Source organism: Larus michahellis, chromosome 1 (genome assembly GCF_964199755.1).
Source record: "Larus michahellis chromosome 1, bLarMic1.1, whole genome shotgun sequence".
Lineage (NCBI taxonomy): Eukaryota > Metazoa > Chordata > Aves > Charadriiformes > Laridae > Larus > Larus michahellis.
The window spans coordinates 129,116,896-129,134,869 of record NC_133896.1 but is presented as its reverse complement, the minus strand read 5'-3'; positions in this window follow the sequence as shown (position 1 = coordinate 129,134,869).

Genomic DNA, 17,974 nt, shown 5'->3' with positions numbered 1-17,974 from the left:
TAGAATGTGTTGGGTTGGAAGGGACCTTTAAAGGTCATCTAGTCCAACCCCCCAGTCAGGAGGAAACAACAGCTCATGCACAAGCCTCACTCCCCGTGCAGACGAGGAAACCCCACGCATTTTCAAGCAACATCAACCAGCTTTTCTTCCGTTTACACCACTGCCACAGATACAGGGTGCCTGGTGCTGGGCTGGAGTGGGTTTGTGGATGGCTTCAGGTTCCCAGCGAAGCCCTGGGTGCCTCAAGGCATGGTGCTCACAGGGAGAGCATCCCCGACGGCTGCTGAATTGATGGATGTGTGTCCCTGGCACAGACCACTCACCAGCCCATCCGCAGCAATGTAAAATTGAGGGGTGAGCTCTCCTTGCGACAGTCAGGCTGCCGGCACGCAGCTGACTTAAGGACGAGGGGCTACACAGTGCTAAGCACACCGCTTGCCTTCTGGGCCCCTTCCAATGTGATAAATACTTATTTAGGTGGTGCCCTGCAATGTGCGGTTGGATACGACCCATAAATCCTGGTGTTAAATCGGTAAAATAAAAATCCAGTGCTGCGTCAGCTCGGCCTTTGAGAAGGCAAAGCTGATAAATAGGGTTTGATTGGCTCTTTCTACACCGATGCCCCAGAGCAACACCCTCTGCACGAGTGTGATATTGCTGCAAGCTGACAGTACAAAGGACAGACGCGCACCCGTGCCAGCCATTGAGCCGGCTGCCTGGATTAACCCTGATTTCCTTTCCTGACACTCCTTTCTTCTGCCGAGGAGAGAAACCAGGCGTAAGAGCGAGTCCCTTTGCCTGTCATGCTGCGAGCGTGGCGCTGGCAGCGTAATTCAGCGTGCTAAGCTCGCTTCTCCCCTCCCCGGTCCCCGCTCTGCGGTGCTCTAACTCCGTAAGAGCAGAGGATTTACACCGTCTTACACAAGCGGCGTGAGAAGGATCAGGCTGTGGCAGCCCCGACTCCTAGATTCCCAGGAAAGGCACGGATCTGCTGCCTCACAGGTCTCCTGGCATCCCATGGGCTCTTTGTACGGATAAGGATTTCTCAGGATGTGGGCGCAGGGAGGGCGTGTGGGACAGCATCTGGCACACACCTGTTCAGATGTAGCCTCAACGGGAGGAGTGCCACCGCCTCCGACAGCAGAGCAGCCCGCTCCCGCCACCCCGCACCGCTGCGGAGGTGACAAAGCGACAACAAATACAAATCTTATCAGTCTAATAAGGCGAGTTCCCTGCGCGGCAGGAAGGAGCCTCTCCATCGAGATGGTATCTGCACCAGCTGAAGCGACACCCTGAATTCGGCATCAGCGCAGCCGCATTGGGAAAGGAAGAACAAGAGGCAACCGTGCTTTTCCCCACTGCCTCTTGGCGTCTCCCCAAGCGAGCCTGGCTCGTGGCAGTGCCGGGACTGGTACCTGCCCAAAAGGAGCCTTAGCTCCCAGGGGATGCTCTGCTCCTCCCTGCCGCCTGCATGCTTGCTAGTGGCCGAGCTGACGAGACACCAGGAGTCTGGTGCCAAAGCACAGAGCCAGGCGCTGCTTTCCTGTTGATCCCCACTCACCACCAGCTGGCCGTGGGCTTGCAAGAAAGAAGCCCTGGGAGAGAGGCCAGCTGCCCGGAGCTGAGGAGGAACGAGGGGGAAGGTGCTGGCTGCTGAAGGGAGGCACCTCCAACTTGCTCCGTGTCTCTGGGCATCCCCCTCAGGCACCCGCCCTGTGCCAGAGAGCAGCAATGCCTCATGCCGCAGCTCAGGGCTGCATCCCTCAGCTGGCTGGCTGGGGGCTGCTTTCCACCATCTCCAGTTGGCTTGAGGATACTGCTGCATCCCGGCGGGGGGATGACCTGTGCCAAGTCTTCATCAGCCCTAAGCGCGAGAGATGTGATTTTCCTGGGTGTGAATTCACTGGAAACGTTGAGTAGGTCAGAAATAGATACTCCCAAACCTGTCTTCTCGTCCTGCTGCCAGCATCTGGAAACCCGACAAGTGCAGACTGATGATGGTTGTACCCACCGCAGACAGGGGATAGGACGGGAAACGATGTACAACCGCTCACATTGATTGTGGGACCGCAGTGCCGAGCTATAGCAGAGGCCAGGCATCTGCATTTCAGCGCACACCACTTAGAAACAAAGATTAGAGCTGTGGGAACATTTTGGTTTTCACTGATTCACCATCCACAACAAAAAACTGAAGGTGAGGGAAGGGACATGTCCTTCAGGCTCAGCCCAGCAAGCAGGGCTTTCTACTCAACTCCCACGGGGAAAGGGGAGATACAAGCAAGTTTGGAAGCAAGACAACATTTAAAACGAAGAGGCAAAATGTTTGTAATCACAAAATGTTTTGATTTTTTTAAAACTGTCTCCTCTTGGCTGACCGTTGGTTAAAGTCGGCACAAGCGGGTCAACTTCAGCCTGCAAAAATTGCAGCCAGTGCTAAGATGCTGTGTAATAGATTGGAAGCGAGCAGGTGTGGGACCAAATGTCTCTGCTAAACGAGAGGGCTGTGCGGGCGATGCTCTTGTTAAAGCATCTGCCAGTAAATAGGCTCTCTCTCGCTATTTGTCCATCTAAGATAGTATTGTAGAAAAACTGTACAGATTACCCACAAATAAGTAATTCTCTGTATGCCTATATGCCTATTTTTTTTAATAAAGAAAATGACCCGCATCTCAAATCCAAACTTTTCTGATGGCTCAGTAAGAGCAGGATATTGGAGTTTTCCGATAAATTTTCTCCCTTATTGCTGAAATTTCAGCTGAGAAAAAAAAAGCATCTTGTGCTTCTTTCTCACACATCTAAATTCTGAAGCATCAGCTGTTTTGTGGGGGAAGGATAATAACTGCCTGTTTTTAACATCCAACTCAATACGTTTGTGAAAGGGATTATAGGGCACCTCGTCCGCCCATAGCAAGGGATTGAATGTGATGACCGAGGAGGGCACCTCTGCTCTCATGTTTAATTCAGGCATTGTTTTCTGTCTTGAAGGCAGGGAAAGCGACTGAGGCATTTGCTTTGCTTGGAATGGGAGGTCAAATTTAAGTTTGAGTTAGCTCGACTCAGCCACCCGCAGTGTTATCCTGGTCATGGCTGGAGAAGGGCTTGGGATCTGTGCTCTGCCCTCAGGGTTTCGTCTACCCTCAAACGCTCAGCCCAAGCAGCCAGTAGCACTGTCCCCATTTTACAGAAGGCAAGAACAAGGCACTGGGGACAAGGAGCCTTGTCAAAGCCGCCAGCACGGTAGGAGCAGGCCAGGGGTGCAAACAGCCTTCTGCTTCCTAATCATGGTCTGCTTCCGAGACGGTGGGTAGAACCTTGTGCGTGTGACCACACCTGGCTACCTCTGGTTCCACGTGCCTTTCGTTTGAACCAGCGTATGAAGGGCATTGACAAAAGGAAGAAGTCCCAGGTGCTGGGGAGACCTAGCAGGCTGCAAGGTTTCTCCTACCAGCACAACACAACCTGGGGCGGAGGCAGTACTGTCCAGCTCTCCCAGTACAGGACACGGTGAAAATGGGAGGCGAAGGGGTGGTAGCACGGTGGGAAGAGGGGAAGAGGAAGGTGGTTGTGGGGGGAAATAGAAGAAAGATGAAAGGGATGAAGGAATGGGATAAGAAAAGAGAGGAGAGATTTGTTGGGGACATGGAAGACAACGGCAAATAATGGCAGTGGTGGTGAGCAGGAAGAAAACAACAGGGAATGAAAAGCAATGGGAGAAAATCAGGATAAAGCTAGGAAAGGAGAAGCGGAGGAGAGAGCATCCATCCTGCCAGCCGCCGTGATGGCTGTTATTTGCAGATAGGAAGTGCTGCCTGCAGAAAAGCTGATTGAGGCTGATTGAGGGAAAGAATGAGCCACATGTGACAGATGTTAGTCACTTCGCGTAATGCCCTACTGGAAGGCACTCGGATGCTGCGGGGATGACAGCACTCGAAGAAACTGCGTGGAGCACAGCAGCCCTGGGAGCAGGCGGGAGGGAAGATGAATGGCAGGAGCGCTCCAGTCCCCTGATCTCAAAACGGGAAGAAAAGAAGAGAGAGCCGAGCGGCGGGCTCTGCCTTTTTACATATTCCCTGCCTCCCTCTGTGCTCAATCGCTCCCTCATCCAAAACCAGGCGGAGGCCCAAAGCAGACAGGAAATCCCACTCCTTCCCGCAGGGAGCAGAGCTGCCTCCGTGCCGTTGGCATGTCGCCGCTCGGAGCGGCCCGCCTGACGCACCCCAATGTCCCTGTGCCCTGTGCCTGGGGCTCGCCTGACACTGGGGATGGGGCCAAAGCGTGGAGCCCCTGCGAGTGCAGCATGGCCTCCAAGCCCCAGCGGTGGCGGCCCTGCAGCATCTCATCTGCCCACGGACGAGGTGCCTTCATCTCCCCATCCCCTTTGCAGCCCTCACTTCAAGAGCTGGCTGGCGGAGGAGTACTCACGGGCAGCGTTTGGTTCCTGCTGTATGCATTCAGCTCCTTTCCGATGGTGGAAATGAGAGGGATTGCGGCCAGGAAGGTAGCAGCTCGAAGGGAGGGAGGGAGGAATGGATGGATGGATGGATGGATGGATGGATGGATGGATGGATGGAACGCCATTGCTGTCAGCACTCAGGCAAATTGTTTCTAAAACAATGTCTCAAGCATATCAATTACTTGGGTGGTTTGGGGAGCGAGATTTGGGAAAGAAAAAGAGCCAAGATAGCTTAACTGTGCTTTCATACCTTTATGTCTAATGTAGGCTAGTTTCCTTTATCTTCAGTGTTTAACAAAAAAAATCATGAAGCAGCAAATGGCACATAGGCTTTCGCGTGTCAGGCCCTCATGGTTGCAAGTCAGGTCTTTTAAATATTCTACCCCACCTTTTAAAAACACAAGAGTAAAGCAAAACTTCTCAGGGACTACTTTACTTTCAGCGTTTCCAGCGAAGCAGCTGCCGTATGAGATCATATTCAAATACAGCCCCAAAGAGGTCGGGAGCAGCGTATTAGCTGAACTGTTTATCTGCAGCCAGCCAAGGGGGGATGGTGCTGCTCAAATCAATTTTCTATGCTCCGACTGGCCCATCTTCTTGACACTTAGATGTCACTGTACTACTGGTGATAAAAAGGCCTGCCAAAAAAGGATGGATTTGGATTCACGCAGGGTCCTACAGAGCCAAATGAGAATTGACAATATTAGTCTTTAGGACAATTTTACAGATAAAATTAACCAGAAGAATAAATTTTCAACAGTTTGCTTAATCTAATCTGCTTTCTATTGCATTGAATCTCGCTCCCATCCACCGTTGCCATTTTAATACTTGCAAGCAATACTGGCTTCTTTTTCCTTTTTTGCTTTGTGAAACGAAGATCAGGCACATAAACCAGGATACACTTTGCAGTGAAATGCCAGCCAGGAAAGAATACACACCTGGTTTCTGTAAAAAGGAGGAGGAAGTCCCTCACATAGATTAAAAGCAAGGGGAAAAAAGTATCAGCATGTTAAATTTGGGCCTGAGGTATAGTCTTTGATATGATCTGAACCTTAACTTTTCCTAAGTTCATCTGGGTTTGGTATTAATTTTATTATTTGGATAACTAAAGAGCAAAGGCTGAACCTCGTTTCCAGATCTGGTTTTGAATTAAAAATAGCCGATAGAAAGTTCAAGATATACTTATTCTAGCCTACCTCTGTTATAAACTATGTGGAACCTTATACATCTGTGACTATCATTCATGGTACTAGAAATCAGAAACTCTTTGAGTTCATAATAATACATAACACATGTGTAACACTTTCCATCCTTCAGAACTACACAAATGACCGAGTGTCACAGCGAGCCTGTGAAATGTTTGCTCCGTGGCAGAAATAACGACATTTCATCCGCAGGTTGACTGTGTTGGTCAAGGACACCCAGACTATACAAAAGCAGAGGTTGGAGCTGTGCGGTCGAGCCGGAGCAGGTGGGGATAGCTGCACCTAACCTTCTCTAAGACACTGCATTACACATCAGAGTCCTCTCATGCGTCTTTTTTACATATTTGCCCAGATGCTTTCCACATCTCTGGCTGAATATTTAGGGAAACATTTCAAAAAATGATTCAGCTGGCTCTCAGAATGGAGCTGGAAGAAAATACTTCAGTTTTGTTGATGCTAAAACCATTCTGCCAGCACCTCTTTTGAGTGTTTTCAGGGCTTGGATCAGGGATCTCAGCACTTGCCAGGCAAAAAGGAATCATATTTTGCTGTCCCTGTGCGAATTTACCCAAGTGTGGGTATGCCCTAACTCTCTGAAGGGCAACCTTCATCCCTGCCTCAGCACAGCCTGGGGCAAGCGGTGGCCGCAGTGGCTTCAGGTCCAGGCTGGTCTGCCAGGCCTGGCACCAGGGCAGCGCCATGGAGCCAGGTTTTCCCTGCGCTTGCTCCTCTGGGCTCTCAAAGGCAGCAAAGGAGCTGGATGCTGGAGATGAAAACACTGATGGTATGACATGGGTTTTCCATGCTCCTCCTGGCACTGCCTGGATAGAATGGGAAGTGTCCAGCATTAGCATGCAAAAGAGGCATCTCCACCCCCAAGCTGGGATGGATGAAAAAGGGCATTAACACAGGGAGCAGGAGTAGATGGGGATGAAAGCCACACAGGTAACCCCGGGGGAGAGAGGTTGGTTAGCACATGTTAAGAGGCCATGGTCACCTTCAGCCCATGGCAATGTGCGTATCTCCAATCCCTCCAGATGCTGATTCGCCTGGTGAAGAACGGTTTGCTACGGCTACTAGCCACACCATTATCTCAGCTGGTGGACATCACTGCCAAAAGTTCTGCTAGGCCAAAGCACCATTTAAAGGTTGGCAAGCCTTCCTTCTGCTTGGAGCTTTGTTTGCAGAGGAGTTTCTCCCGTTTCCTTTTCCAAAGCTGCTGACAGTGCAACTAGAAAAAATAAGCAACCTGGACCATGCTGGGGATGCAAAAGGGAGGGCTGCCATCCAATGACCTGTGCAGGTGGGTCTGCTGCCTCGGGGTAGAAGCACACCACTAAAGGAACAGCCAGGGAGTGAGCTGGATCGTGGGGCACGGGATCACCTCCACTGCTGAATGTTTCCTCTGCTCCTTGACTCTGACCCGGAGCATACACATGTATGAGCTCTCCACGGCACTGCTGGGGCACAACATGATCGCTCCTAAAAGCGGGGACCGACAGGGGTTCAGGGCTTACCACCAAAAGGTGGGATGACAAACACTACGTCAGCCTAGGGTCCTCCTGCTATCCCCACTATCTATCTTCACTGCTACCACAGCAAACCTTGCACCTTCAGCCACCCCTTAAGCCTTTAAGCTGTACCTCGTGCTATGGCATAAATTTTCACACCATAGAAGTCAGCTCTGGTGGGCTGAAACACATCCCTCCTGTTACTTCAGTTGCTTTAAACTGGGAAAAAAAATGTGCAAGGGGTCATAGTCACGTTTTAGGACCACGAGGGCTGGTTCCTTCCAGGCCCAGAGAAGACCCAAGGCCATATTATTTAGGCACAGCCCTTCTGCTTTAGAGGAAATACTGACATATGAGCAATTTAATGCCCCTTGTCTTGGGAAAATGAATCAAACCCTGCACGCTTTTATTTAGCAATACTGATGTAGGCTTCATTTCTGGGTTAAGATGCTGGGAAAGCAGGAAAGGCAACAAGACCTCCTCAGCCCTCATGGCCGGGGGGGCTGGGGGCTGGACCTCCTTAGCATCATGCAGGGAAAACAAGGGAGGTTGGTTTCTCTGCTCTCTGAATCCCCCTTACTGGTCCAGCGATCAAATCACAAGAGGAAACGCATGGGTGCTTCCAAAAAAAAGGAAAACTCAAGTTTTGATCCAGAACTGGACATGTGCCCATTTCTGCTCTTGAAAGAAATGCTGCTGCCATTCCACAACAGAGGAAGAAAAGCCTGAAAAGCCAATGGGAAATAGATGCCATCCCCTGGTACCCAAACGGACAGTGCTGGCAGAGGCAGGAGGGCTTGTGCAGAGAATCAGGCTGTTGCAACCAGGACTGCTGCATCCTTCAGTGCCCAAAGTGGCCACTGGTCATGAGGATGACAGAAGGAGATGTCACAGTCACGGGATAAAGGCAAAAGGCTTGACACACCAATTTGTATCCCTCACCGCCACAGAACTCAGACTGAATGCTAGGAAAGTGGCTTAACCCAAAATTTGTACAGGTTTGCCAGGACCTGGGTGATGAAGTCTCTGTTTGTGGAGTATCCAGTTTGCGAGATGAAGGGTTAGGTCCACACTCTGTGCTGTGGCAGGAAGCAGGGGAGCCGTAATCTGGGCATACAAAGTGTGAAATACAAGGGAAAACCGAGTGTTCAAATTGGCCATGAAAGTAGAGACAAAATCTGCCATCGTTTTGTTTCCTCTCTCTCCGCTGGACTCAGCCCTTTCCAAAGAGAAGCAAAAATCCCCACGGGGCTCAGCTGCTGGCCATTAGTGAAGTGTTTGGGAGCTAACGTCGTGAGCAGCCCAGCGTTCAGCAGGGATGGAGAGAGACACTGAGCAGCTGCCCACCAAGTGAATGGCCATCCCATGGCCATTCCCAGCGGCAGGGGTGGCAGCACACTCGGAACACGGGCTCCTTTACATCGCAGAGACATGAGCTGGGTAAGCAGCCTGGAGAGATGGACGGTAAGGAATCAAACCGGGAAGAGGGGAGCACTGAAATCAAGAGACACATTCGACAACGTGGCAGGAAAAGGAGGAAAATACCCTTGGCAGTAGATGGAAGGGATCGCAGAGCCTGGCTGGAACAGCACTGGCTCCAGCCAAATTGATTTCCCTGCCTTTGCTCTGCTAAGCACCGGCACAGCGCTGAGCTCCAGGGCCATCAAAGCGGGAAATGTGCTCATCAAGGACTGCTTTCTCTGGTGCTTTCTCCTCCCTCCTCTTCCAACATGCTTTTCCCCTAAGCTGGAGTTTCTCCCAGGTTTCAGCAGCCCAGATTGCCTGCAGAGGACTTCACCTTCCCTGGCAGGGGCAGCCGGCAGCCCACTGGGGTGGCAGCTGTCCCTGTGTACCAGCGCTTTCGGGGGGTCTCAGCTGGTGGCTGGTACCTGACATCCCCTTATTGTACTTCCACCTTTCAGCTCCCCATGCAAATTGCACTCCCGCTTCTGCAGAGCCAGAGCTAGGACGGGCAAAAATTGAGCCTGGGAGCATCATCTTGTGTCTCCAGGCTCAGGAATAGCGGCAGGATCCCATCGCAGGCTTCCCAGGTGCTGGATCACTTCCTTGCTTTGGCTGCCAGCTCCCCAGCACCACTTTCCAAAAGGCACCCACGCGTCCAAGGTGCCAACAGGCAGCATCTGCACGTGGTCCGAGTTTGGAATAAACTGCAACAGGAACGCGTTTTGGGCTGGAGTATGTCCCTTACACTTTGAAAAGGCCAGCTGGGGACTCGGCCTCTTTATTTTGCTCTCTGCAGCACACTCTAAGGCTCAGGTAAGGTCAGAGCCTGCCCTCAGATAAAGTCCTGCCCAGCTGGTTGATTTGAAAGACGTCAGGATTTCCCTGGGGACAGGAGAGGAAGAGCTGCCACCCAGCTATAATTTTTCAGTGTGATTTTTTATTCTCCCCATTCTGAAAGAGGTGTTCTGTCCTCCAGAATGGCCCCCAAGTGCTTAAGTTCAGCAGTCCTGGAAGAGGGAGTTGATCAGAGCTCTCACCCCCATGTTTCAACCCACTTTTTGTTTTCCAGCTGGACTCCAGGCTCGATTCGGTGCCCCGTGATGGTGGATGGTGTGTCATGGCTGCAGCAGCAGTAACCCACGGGAAAGGGACAGGGACAGGGCTGTGCCCAGAGGATGGACCACAGAGGCAAGGAAGAGATGAGGGATGCAGGGTCAGAAAGCACAAATGGAAATTAGGGGGGTGGCACATCTGGTTTCTCAGGGAGAGCACAGCATTTTCACAGGGAGGAAGACATTTCTGGTGAAAAATGTTCAGCCATAAACCCAGCTGTCCACTGACATCCAGGTCTGCAAACTGATTCCCACCAATCCTGCCCAGTTATTTTTTTTCCAGTGAGTTTTCATAAAATTTCAGGAAATTTCCATCCCAATTTTGTTATCTCCCACGGGCCTGGCAGCTCAGGCTACGCTAAGTTCTTCTCAGACCTTGCTGCGTGCATCCCTCCGTAGGGCTAGCTCATGAAGATGCCACAAACGTTGCATCCCTGGGGGTGGTAAGCCTTTGTTTTAAACCGGGGAAATCTGCATCGTGGTAGGTGCTCTTGGGGGCTCAAATCCTTGTCAGGATTATCAGCGAGGAGGGGGTGTTAAGACGAAGGAGGCCTTTGCCTCTTTTCATGAAAGATGTGGTGTTAAATAAGACACACTGTGTTGCCAACACGCAAGATCGATGGCAGCAACGTGGCATATTTAAAAAAAAAAAATCTAAGCACACTTCTTTTTCTTCTTTGCTCCTAATCATGGGAATGCTGTTAAAAGCATAGGTAGAAGCTATTAGAGAGTGGGGTGACCTGGAAAGGAAAAATCTTTAGGCAAGGCAGTAGAAGGAGTGTTAGCTATCCTGTTAAAGTTGAAAAAGCAGACAAAATATAGCAATGACCACAGAAGGGAGGAGAAAGCAGAAAAGAGGAACGATGCGGGGGTGGGAAATAAAAGACGACCAGGTGACATTGCAAGGCTGGAAGCTGGTCTGGAGGCACTGCAGTCCCAGCCTGATTTACGCTGGGGTTTTGACAGGACACCACCAGGTAATGGCTCGCCTTCGAAGCCTGGCTTGACCCATTACTGTCATAGGCGGTGGCAGAATTACAATCAAAACCTAGATCCGATTCCCAATTTTGGAGGTGTTCGGATGTGAGAGTTTTATTTAAGGCTCCCTTTTAATAAAAAAGTGGGCAAACTGTGATCAAGGGTAAGGAATTGTCTCCATTTTCATGATTCACATCTCCCGGCACCCACAAGATATGCATTTCCATGCTCTGATCTGCGCTGCTCTGAAGGACACAGCTGAGAACAGAGCAGGGAGCTGCCGACCAAACGGCAAAAGAAAGAAAGGAAAACGCAGTTACATTTTATTCTTCCCAACGTTTTGCTAAATTGGTTCGGCAAGCTTCCCTGAGTCTGGGGAGCCAGGAAGGGGAGGGAGAGAAACTTCATTAAGTGAAAGATTCTCGGAGATAATTGGGAGGCCAGGGATAATAGTGGCAGCCTGCATTGTGCTGGGAAAGGAGGGCGCTTGCTTCGTATTTGCTAATTGAAGAAGCCCAGAGCGGCTTTCTGAGGGGCCAGGGCTCCGGCTGGAAGGCTGAAGGGGATGTATATTTTTACTGGTTTAAATAGACATTAGGGGGCTCCATTTTTTAAAAAATAAGTCTCCGAGTTGCGTTGGCAGCCTGTGCAAACAAGCGCAAGCAGCACGGTCTGCAGCCTCCCCCACCCTGCTCGCTCGCGCTCGGGTCCAGGGCTCGCTCTGAAAAATAACTTCAGCCGGGGGAGGTGACGCTGTCTTCGGTGGGGGGACACAGCCGGGACCCAGCATCTCCTGGGGATGGAGGGAGGGATGGAGAGGGCGCTCTGCGGCCGGGCAGAGGCACGTGAGATCTTAGAGAGACACGGAGCCTGCCCTGTGCGACACGTTCATTACTGCTCGCAGGCTTTTAAAATTAAATTCCCCCCCGCCCTGGTGCAAGTTTGCAGCTCTGCCATGCAGCCATAGGGAGTTTGTTAAATAAGATTGCAGTTCTGCTCGCTCTGGAATAGATGGAGATAGGTCATCTTTCTAAAAACAGTCTTTTTTTGTACATACCTCCAAAGTGCTATGCCTGGTGATATTACTTGCACATCTACCCGCTTGTGCCCTAAAAGTATCCAGATTAAAAAAAAATCTATATCTGACTAATTAAAAATCATTAATGTCATAATGTCTTATTAGTTTCATGAATACTGCCTTGTCTTTCTTGACTCTTCCGCGCAAATCAGAAACATTTTGGGTCTGATTCGCTTATGCCCTAAGGCCCATTTACTCCATGCAGGAAAAGTCAATCAGCCTCAGAAGCAAGCGAGGGCTGCACCTACTGCAAGCCTTTTCTGCTCCCAGCATGGCAGAGAGAAATTTCAGCATAAGAGAGAACCCAGGTCTTGAATGTGCGATGCTGTGCAATAGGCTGGGTCCTGCAAACTGCCTGAGAAAGTGGTTTTGCCAACGTCAGTTATTATTTCCCCTGCAAACCGCTTGCAGCTCTAGGTCCATTGCGACAATTAGTGATAAATCACTGCTGGGAGTTTGGGCCGTCCGTTGGAAAAGCTCCCAATAGCCAGTTACCAGGAGCGCGCCAGCGCACACGGCAACGTCATGCTTCATATTCTTTCTGGTTTTAATGGCGGAGGGAGGAGGGTTACATTTTAGTTCTGCATATACTGTGTCAGGGTAAAATAATGTTCTTTTCTGGCAGCACTGAATCAGCACGCATCCAAAATTTGCCTCCTTCCGCTGCACGTGCTGCCCCCATGGAAATCAGTGAAAGCCTCATGCAGGCATACGAGGGCAGGATTTAGCCCATAAATCACAACCCAGATCATAAATACATGCTTGAACCCTCTCTTAATATGATTCATTAAGTAGGAGCTTTTACGGTTGGGGTGGTTTTAATTATCGTTGTGTAATTTTATTGTTATTGTTTCCATTAAACATTAACAAACATTCCTTATTTTTGGTTAACAAAGATCTTTCTTAGATTGCACAGTAGTTAATGAAAACCACATAAACGCATGCAGAAAGATACCAGGACTCTCGTTCAATTAAATATAAAGCTTAAAGTAGAAGATCTATAAAAATCCAGATTGTAATGAATCATAAATAAATATGGAAAACTAACAACTGCCTTGGGTAGAGTAGTAAATTTATAGCCCTAAGATTTGCATTTTTAAGGTCTGCATCGTTTTCTACGTTGCGTTCACTCTCGCCCACAGGAGATGCACATCCTCAGCACCAGAGCCGTCAGCCTCAGCTCATTTTCTCGGCTTCTCTACACGAGCCCCGTGATTGTCACCATGCCCTGAGTTAAGTCTGCCTTTGTCCAGCATGATCTCCAAGTCTGTGATGCTGGGACTGAAGAGAGAAGCTGAGAAGACATGGGCACACCACGTTTCTTGGGTGTTTGGCCACTGGAAGGCTGGACACTTGTCCAGCAAAGTTGTCCCCATGCACACAGTGGAGAATGCAACTGGCATCCCAGGCAAGACCTCTCCTCCCAGACATATTGGAGGAGGAGAAGGAGGAGGAAAAATATGGAAAGAGCAGCTGGTTCCTCACCCTTGGCTTCCCCCAACACCAAGACGGGGGTCTGCAGCCATTTGTTAGGCTGAGGTTGCTCTCTTTTTCCAAATAAGTCTGGAAACCAATTGGCCATAACTCCCAGCCAGTCATTGGCACCGGTGTGAAAAGAGGTGGATAAAAGGCTGCTTCAGCTACTGATGTGCAGTCCCTGACCCCATTGTACATCCAAGTGAATTTTTGTTGAGAGGTATGAAGTAAAAAGGGTTTAGCTGTTTAAAAAAAAATCACTAGGATGCAATAGTTCAACAATCCCATAAGGACCAGCTAACGCGCTCTTGAAATAGCTAAAAATGCATAGCTAGCCCATGCATGGGCTCCTGCCTGTTGAATGGTGTCAAGCCACTAGTCACCAGCCTCAAAACTCATGTTCCAGCCTCTCGTACCTCCTTCAAAACTAACCCTGACATTTTAGCTTCACAAGCGGATAAAAGATTTGGGAACTCTTCCAGCACTTCTCCCAGGGAAAGCAGAGCTAACTGGTCTCCAGACCAGAGGCTTTGCTGGAAACGGGGGAATGGCAGCATTGAAAGAGTTAACGGGCAAGAGAAGTGGAAGGATTTGATAATGGCAGAAACTCTGAGGTATCTGCTCCAGCGTTATGGGTGTGTGTCAGTCTGTCTGACACAGCTGTTGCCATGGTGGCAGAGTTCTCCCAAAAATCACAAGAAGCGGACAAGATGGATGATTGCCTGCGCAAGATGCAGGAGAGGGGAGGTGGCTGCAGATGGGGATGACTTGGCCTTTGTAGGTGGGGCTTGGTGCTGTTACTGGGGACCGGCTAATGTAAAAATGAGTCTCGTGAGCTCCGTGGTCTTTTCCAGCTGGACAGATGTTTCAAGGGCTGGAGTCAACTGTTAAAAAAAAAAAAAAAATGGAAATCACAGTAAGTTTCACCCAACCTAACCTCATCTCCGATGCTCCAAGGAACGCGGCGTGGTGCGGAGAGCCGGTGCCTGCAATATTCATGGGAATGGCTGCAGAGAGCCTTGAGAATCAAGCTTTCCCAGGCAGCCCAAGCTTTTGAAAAATGTGTCCATGTGTCTGTTGCAGCTGTTTGGACAGGCAGCAGTCTAGATGTGACTATTAAAGCGAGGAAACCCCTCAGCTGCCAGCAGCCGGCGACGCTGGAAGGGATTGTCTGGGAGCCCTAGGCATGCCGGGAGCTGGGGCAAGATGGGACTTCCAAAAGCACAACGGGGACCGAGGCTGGACATGCCAGGCAAGCAGGGAAGGGTGTACACTCCTTTGGCCCTAGAGGGGCTTAGATGGCCAGGATGGGGAGAAGTTCAGGCAGGAGAAGTTGGGATGGGAGCACTGAGAGCCTGGGGGAGAGAATTTGGAGTATCTGGACCCTGGAGCAGGAGAGGGGAGAACGGGAGGGGCTGTGGGTTATGGGTTGCTGAAGTTCCCGAGGACAGTCACCACTTGGGCGCTTGTGACCATGGCCCACGTAGGAAAGTCCTAAGCTGGGGCTGCTTCAGCTCCTGTGCAATGCCGACAGTGCGGGGAGCCCTGCTTGACCAGGAGCTGATGCAGGCAGGGGGAGGCTGTAGAGTCAGACCAGGGATTTGTGGCCCCGGGCCAGGAGGGAAACCTGCCCTCCAACATATGGAACCACCAGCAGCGTGTCAAATCAGGCCACTGAGGAAGTTTTAAGCAGGGGGACAGTCATATGAGCAAAGCAACAACCGAAGTGCTGGGGCTGACTGCTCGGGGCTGATGTGCTCCATGCACATCTTGTAGCATGGAATTTTCTGTATGTTTGTCTTTCCCCCCATCTTGCACCTCTGGTAAGAAGAACTTGAGGTTCCACGGAACCTAAGGAGCTCCCTAAGGAGCAGGCTGCTGCAAACAGGGCACCATGAGCTGTATGGGCAACCAAAGAGGTTCTCTTTTAGCTCAGCAGTGGGAGCGGGGCTCTGACGGCCCGAGCCACGTCAAGTTCTGCAGGCTGACACTGGCCAGGCTGTAGCTACTGGCGCCAGCACAGGGGTTGCATCGTCCCAGCGCAGCTAGCCGATATTACAGAACAAGTCAGAAGTATGCTCAACAAACCACAAGCTTAAAAATAAGGGAAAACACATTTCCTCTCCTCGTCAAGGTGGGAGAAGATAGCGCTTTCTCAAGCACCGCTTTGCTAGCGCTGTGAGGATGGGTCTTAGGTGATAATTGTTTAAAAGCGAAGCCAAAACCAAACAGCCGTGTTCAGGAGCGTGGGCTGGGGGGACCTGTGCAGAGAAACCTCTGTGTTCATACCCAGCACGAGCAATGAGTTATGGTCAGGCAGGAGATACGGGTGAGTATTTTCATGGGTCTGATGCACACCTGCCACAACGTGACAATTAACACTTCTGTACCACTCTTTTCTTAGCGGAAGCAAACATTTGTCACTCTTCTAGCCTTTGATCAGGTGAAATAATTTTCTAGTCCTGTTACTTTCCTGTTATGCATGGAGTTAATAAAAGTTGCCTTGGATAATATTACAGTTGGCGTGTTTTAACTCTATGTTTTCTGTTTTTAATCTAGACTTCCAGCACCAAAAGGGGACAACATTAAGTAGATGAGTTAATTATATGCCAAGAGACTTTTTTTTTTTTAATTGATAGACTATTCGGTTTTGAAGGATCATTTGCAGATTATTTATCGTGGTATCTATTGTCCAACTCCAATATCAAGAAGATGGACTGCAAACCTTTAATTATACTTGCATGTCCTGTATGTGTTAAGAACCCATAAAACAAAGCACACGCACGCTTTAGGCTTGTAATAGTTTGATGAAGATTTCTAAATTTTTCAAGCTGCCAGTTCATTTCAAAAGACAGATTACTTCTCTTAGGATTTCATCTACCTAATTATTTCTGTCCTGATTATGTAACTGCCCCATATTTTTCCTCCTCCTGCTGCCCCCACGTCACACCCAGAGTTGCCATTAAATGGTGCTACTGCTTAGCATATAGGTGACAGCTGGGCGGTATTTGTGGGAAGATGCTGTTGGGGAGGTATGTGGTCTATGAAGCACAGGGACACCATCATAGCCCCATTGTTTCTGCCGGTGGCACACAGATAAGAGCAGAGAAAAAGCACATGTCCAGTCAGGTGGGTTTGTATCTCAGCTCTTTGCAACCCAAAACCTTCACGTGGCACAAAGCACAAAACCGTAATATCACAGAATCATAGAATCACAGAACAGTTCAAGTTAGAAGCGACCTTAAAGACCATCCAGTTCCAACCTCCCTGCCCTGGGCAGGGACACCTCCCACTAGACCAGGCTGCTCAAAGCCCCATCCAGCCTGGCCTTGAACACTTCCAGGGATGGGGCATCCACAACTCCCCTGGGCAACCTGTACCAGTGCCTCACCACCCTCAAAGGAAAGAATTTCTTCCTGATGTCTAATGTAAATCATCTGTCCTCTTTCAGTTTAAAACCATTACCCCTCGTCCTATCGCTTCACTCCCTAATGAAGAGTCCCTCCCCATCCTGCCTGTAGGCCCCCTTCAGGTACTGGAAGGCTGCTATAAGGTCTCCCCAGAGCCTTCTCTTCTCCAGGCTGAACAACCTCAACTCTCTCAGCCTGTCCTCACAGGAGAGGTGCTCCAGCCCTCTGATCATCTTTGTGGCCATCCTCGGATGGTGGCTGTCACTGTGCTAGTGTGTCTACAAAAGGAGACCCATGAGCACCTAACCAGAGGAAAATTCCCTATTGACTTTTTGACTTTGAAAATTGCCTATTGCCTTTTGGAACAGGCTGCCCAGGGAAGTAGTTGAGTCACCATCCCTGGAGGTATTTAAAAGATGGGTAGACATAGTGCTTAGAGGTACATTTTAGTGATGGTTTTTGTCAGAGTTAGGTTGATGGTTGGACTCGACGATCTGAAAGGTCCCTTCCAACCTAGGCAATTCTATGATTCTATGATTCTATGGCTGACAACGTGCTGGGGTCCTGGTGCCCTCCATTCCCAGATGGACTCTGCAGGAATGATGGGCAGCGTTTCAAATGAGACTGAGGAGCAGAAAGAGGAGCAGAAAGCTGAGCAACGTTTTCAAACCAGCTCAGCAAGAGAGACCTGCTCCCCAGCACAGCATGGCTACGGTTCGAACAAAGCCTCAGTGTGATCTGAGCAGGTCTTGCAGCTGGCAGCCTCCTGCTCAGGGCTGGAGGACACATGGATATGTGTATCCACAAGGAAGGTTTTGTCCAAGATGAGGGGAGGACGAGTGCTTTCTCCTCTGGAGCCTCAGAGGTCTGGAGCGTGGCAAAGGGACAGGAATGTCTGCCCTGGGCTCCAGCTATCAGCGAGACTCCCCACACACAGAGTTCCATGCCACCTCCAAAGTTCCCACGTCATAAATTAAAACACAATAGCGAGCAAGCTTTTTTAATAGTATTACGCTGCAACTGAGATTTCATCTGTTGATAAACATAGGCAGGGCTTAATATTTTTTGCAGGAAGAAAAATTTCCCCCAACTGCAGCACCTTCCCTCTGAAACCGTCCATGCCGTGGATCGAACAACGCAACAAGACGGTGGCTTAAGTTCCTGTTCGTCTCCTTCTCCTCCCTGCCAGTGTATGGTCTTTATTAGCATTACGGCTGTGTAATGCCTCTGTAGTTATCACAGTTCAATGAGGACACCTGTCATTCATTTTCAGTGGAAGGAGGGTAG